Genomic DNA, 5,973 nt, shown 5'->3' on the forward strand with positions numbered 1-5,973 from the left:
TGTTTTTAAAGAAATGTTGTGATCTGGTTGATTTATTATGTTTTCCTCTGGAGTACCCCTTTAATTCTGGCACACTATGTTAAAGGAGAAGTCTGGTGAAAATTTTTATTAAAGTATTGTATTGCCCCCCCAAAAGTTATACAAATCCCCATTATACACTTATTAAAGTAAATGCTTATAAATTGCTTTTTCCCCTGCACTTACTACTGCATCAAGGCTTCACTTCCTGGATAACATGGTGATGTCACTTCCTGGATAACATGGTGATGTCCCTTCCTGGATAACACGGTGATGTCCCTTCCTGGATAACACGGTGATGTCACTTCCTGGATGACATGGTGATGTCACTTCCTGGATGATATGGTGATGTCACTTCCTGGATAACATGGTGATGTCCCTTCCTGGATAACATGGTGATGTCACTTCCTGGATAACATGGTGAGGTCACTTCCTGCATAACATGGTGATGTCACGACCTGACTCCCAGAGACATCTTCCACAATCCCATAGAGAGTAAATGACATGGCGGCTGAGCTAGCTAGGGGGGTACAGGACCTCTGTTTCTGTGATTGTTGGGGCAGATGGACCCCCACTGGCCAGATAATTGTCACCTAAGCTGTAGATTGGAGACACGTTAAGGGTAGCTTCACACGGGCGGGCTCGCAGCGAGATTCTCGCTGCGAGCCCGGCAGGTCCTGGCAGTTCCCATAAACTACATACTTGCTGCGGACCGCAGCGAGTATGTAATTGTACCGCGCTTAACTCCTTCTACTCCCGCCCGGCTCCCCCGCTGTAAGCAGCATACATTACCTCTCCTTGCTGCACGGGTCCGGCGTCCTGCTCTCCCGCCCGGCCAATCAGTGGCTGCGGCTGGGCAACACACTAATTGGCCGGACGGGAGAGCAGGACGCCGGACCCGAGCAGCAAGGACAGGTAATGTATGCTGCTTACAGCGGGGGAGCCGGGCGGGAGTAGAAGGAGTTAAGCGCGGTACAATTACATACTCGCTGCGGTCCGCAGCAAGTATGTAGTTTATGGGAACTGCCAGGACCTGCCGGGCTCGCAGCGAGAATCTCGCTGCGAGCCCGCCCGTGTGAAGCTACCCTTAAAGGGTTATCCAGGTTAAAGAAAACATGGCTGCTTTCTTGCAAAAACAGCGCCTCCCTGTCCTAAGGTTGTGTGTGGACAAGAGTGGCGCTGTTACTGAAAAAAAAAAAACAGCTATGTATAAAGAAGCCTGGATAATCCCTTTAAGGGTAGTATCTCATGAAGATAAGACCTGTCCTTACACCCTATGGGGGCCACTGTATGTTATAGAGGGGGTTTATGTAAAATCGTACCTCCCCTTTAACTCTTCCAGTGCTGTTACTTTCCTGTAATTGTGGGGGCCCCACCACTGTGCCCACATGATAAGGACCTCCGCCTATTTAACCCCTTAGATCACCGGCTGGGTGAATGTGGGTGGCGGTGGTTACCATGGCGGCAGCAATCAGGTATTTATAAACAAATAAATCTGATTGGTAGAATCCCAAACTAAACATTTGGTTTTTTGGAAAGCTCAGTTAACGGCTGAAATTACGTTTATGGTCATTGTATACGGTTTATACTATATACATTATACATACATCAACTGATGGTAAAAATGGATGCCGCTACATGTATAACATTATAAAAAAAAACTCCAAAAGGTCGTCAGCCATTGAAGTAAATGGGACCTGGGGCTCTCTGGCAGGTATATGTTGGGAGCCAGTCACTGCCATATACAGGTAGGGGAGTGCTGAATGAGAGTGAGGAGTCTGCTTTATGGCATATTGCAGTATCTGGCTTTAGCATTGGTGAACCTGTAGTTTTCATTCCCCTATTTCAAGTGTATAAAATGGAAAAAAAATGCAGTGTGAACCGAGCCCAGAACAATCTTCAGGGGTGTCAAACTCAGGCCCTCCAAACTACATTTCCCATCATGCCTGGACAGCTAGTTTTGCAACAGCTGGTAGGTCTCAGTTTGACACCTGTGATCTACAGTATGTGTAATAATTAAAACACACACACACACTAATATATATATATGTGTGTGTATGTAAGTAGACAGTATGTATAATAGGGTTATGAAGGGGGAGATTTATCAAAAATGGTGTAAAGTGAGACTGGCTCAGTTGCCCCTAGCAACCAATCAGATTCCACCTTTCATTCCTCACAGACTCTTTGGAAAATGAAAGGTGGAATCTGATTGGTTGCTAGGGGCAAGTGAGCCAGTTTCACTTTACACCATGTTTGATAAATCTTCCCCTTCATAACCCTATTACACATACTGTCTACTTACTTTTGGACCTGTATATATCTACACACACACAGTATATTCAAAGTTACTAACCTAAAATGACTAAACTACTAGAGCATGGAGCCTTGCCGGCTGCTAATTCTGTAGCTTTCAGATCTGACTTCTCACATTACTGTCCCCTTTAGGCTTCCGTGGTCTCTCTTTTTCTATTTCAGGCTGTATTTAAAGGGGTTGTTCACCAAAATAGTTTTTCTTTCCAATCCACTGGTGCCAGAGATTTGTTATTTACTTCTATTAAAAATTCTTACTTCTTCCGATACTTATCAGCTGCTGTATGTCCTGCAGGAAGTGGTGTATTCTCTCCAGTCTGACACAGTGCTCTCTGCTGCCACCTCTGTCCATGTCACCAAATCCCCATAGAAAACCTCTCCTGCTCTCCAGACTGGAAAGAATACATCACTTCCTACAGAACATACAGCAGCTGATAAGTGCTGGAAGACATTAATTGTATTTAAATATAAGTAAATTATAAATCTCTGCCATTTGATTGGAAAGAAAACATTTTTGGTAAACTACCACTTTAAGCTCCTGAGGGATAGGAGACGGGTTGAATACAGTACTCAGTGCTGCGGTGATCTTGTGGTTAGATTGTAGGACCTTGCACCAGCTTCTACATTATTATGTGCTGCCGTCTTCAAAGTATATAAAGAGATTGATATTATAGCTGTTACACATATACCATAACCCCTGTAGGTGATGTCAGTCTATGTATGGCATCCAGCACAGGCATCTGTGTAATGTATCACTGAAGCTGCCCAGCAATAGATGCCAGGGCCTCCCGTCCCTCCTCCTGTGCCCGCTGCAGGGCAGTGCAGTCACATGTAATGTAATGTGTGTGCTGGCAGCGATACCACCACTCTGCAGGGAGTTCACTACATGGCTCAGGAAAGCTGTAAGGACATGGCCATCCACAGGTGGTTCCATAGTTACAGAATGATCAGGGACCTGGCCTGGTAGTCCTTCTCTGTAGAGCAGTCATATGGCTGACAGCTGCCGATACACGTATTATAGAGGGGTTGTCAGTAGTACCGCCGCTTTGACGTGTGCCTAGGAGGAGAGGATTTAAATTTTTGATATGTTGCCAATGATGAGACTAACAATTCCTTCCATACTTGGTATTATCTATTCAGTCTTCTTCCCCCAGTTCTCAGCTGCTGCATTCTGCTGAAGACACAAAAATCTCCCTCTCCTCCCCCTCCCTTCTTAGATGACTGATGTAAACAAGTTTCTGGCAGGCTGTATCTGCAACATTGTAGCTTCTTTGTAATGCTGGGAGTGTTAATCTGAGGAAAAGTTGCTAATGAACTTACTGTAATTAATCCTCCCAGCTTTACAAAGAAGCTACAATGTTGCAGATACAACCTGCCAGGGACTTGTTTACATCAGCTATCTCAGAAGGGAGGGGGGGGGTGAGAAAATAGCTGAGAACTGGGGGAAGGAGACTGAATAACAAATATGGAAGGAATTGTTAGTCTCATCATGGGCAGCAACATATCAAATGTTATGAGTGGAATACCCCTTTAATGCAGAGTGGTGGTATGGCTGACAGCCAAGGCCATAGGCATACACAGATTTTGGTGTAGGTTAAATGGCTGCAGTACCACCACCTTGAAGAGAGTCCTCCACTATATCTATATACAGCAGGATACTCTGCACTCCTCCACTATATCTATATACAGCTGGATACTCTGCACTCCTCCACTATATCTATATACAGCAGGATACTCTGCACTCCTCCACTATATCTATATACAGCAGGATACTCTGCACTCCTCCACTATATCTATATACTGCAGGATACTCTGCACTCCTCCACTATATCTATATACAGCAGGATACTCTGCAGTCCTCCACTATATCTATATACAGCGCAGCGGGATACTCTGCAGTCCTCCACTATATCTATATACAGCGGCATACTCTGCAGTCCTCCACTATATCTATATACAGCAGGATACTCTGCAGTCCTCCACTATATCTATATACAGCAGGATACTCTGCAGTCCTCCACTATATCTATATACAGCAGGATACTCTGCACTCCTCCACTATATCTATATACTGCAGGATACTCTGCACTCCTCCACTATATCTATATACAGCAGGATACTCTGCAGTCCTCCACTATATCTATATACAGCGCAGCGGGATACTCTGCAGTCCTCCACTATATCTATATACAGCGGCATACTCTGCAGTCCTCCACTATATCTATATACAGCGGGATACTCTGCACTCCTCCACTATATCTATATACAGCGGGATACTCTGCACTCCTCCACTATATCTATATACAGCAGGATACTCTGCAGTCCTCCACTATATCTATATACAGCGCAGCGGGATACTCTGCAGTCCTCCACTATATCTATATACAGCAGGATACTCTGCACTCCTCCACTATATCTATATACAGCGGGATACTCTGCACTCCTCCACTATATCTATATACAGCAGGATACTCTGCACTCCTCCACTATATCTATATACAGCAGGATACTCTGCACTCCTCCACTATATCTATATACAGCGGCATACTCTGCACTCCTCCACTATATCTATATACAGCGGGATACTCTGCACTCCTCCACTATATCTATATACAGCAGGATACTCTGCACTCCTCCACTATATCTATATACAGCTGGATACTCTGCACTCCTCCACTATATCTATATACAGCAGGATACTCTGCACTCCTCCACTATATCTATATACAGCAGGATACTCTGCACTCCTCCACTATATCTATATACAGCAGGATATGAGTCTAGTGGGCATAAGGTGGTGTGAAAACTAAGTCAAAGTCAATACATGGGCACAGGTGTTCTTCTTCTTCTAAGTATTCTACCTCATCCTCCAACATCCCGGCAGAGCACATTGCTACGTGGGTTAGGACTCTCGCGGCATCCTCCTCTCTGCTACTCTGTTTCTACGCACTACTCAGCACAACTCAGTCAACACGACTATCTCCTACACTGCATTTTCACTACAGATCAGGTTGCTGTATTGTCAAGTATTTATCTGGAACTATTGTCCAGTGCTTTATCCAGGGAAACATCATAGTGTTGATTCTGTATGACCTGCTGCACATTTGCAAATTGTAAACCAGCTTAACTATACTCAAAAGACTCTGTGATTTCTCGCTATCCACCTACACAGCACACACACCGCAGCCTTGGGACACTTCCCCTTTCTGTGGGTGGCGGGTCCTATCATCCAGGAGGGTCACTACACCGCTCTGGCCATTCGTGACATAACCCCAAGGGACCCCGCAGCGGCCCGGCAGGACACTGACCACAGGGGAAAAGGTACAACCGGCCTTCAAAAGATAAAAGCAGGCGTGCCATCACACCTGTGTGCCTATCTGCCATTGGCGTCACAATATAACACCTCAAGGTCCGGCTGTATCTCAGCCATCCACCTCCGGCATGGCGTCACACCTCACCACCTGGCAAGTGACTGTCCAATCCTCCGATATAACACCACCCCGGGGGTACACCACACATCCTTCTCATACTGCCATCCCTTTCATTCTTACTATCCTTGATGGATCCATCTTACATGTTGGAGACAAAGATCTGGCTTTGATTTTTTCACGCCAGTAAATGCAGCGAACAAACTTTTCATGTAAC

This window comes from Dendropsophus ebraccatus, chromosome 13 (genome assembly GCF_027789765.1).
Source record: "Dendropsophus ebraccatus isolate aDenEbr1 chromosome 13, aDenEbr1.pat, whole genome shotgun sequence".
Lineage (NCBI taxonomy): Eukaryota > Metazoa > Chordata > Amphibia > Anura > Hylidae > Dendropsophus > Dendropsophus ebraccatus.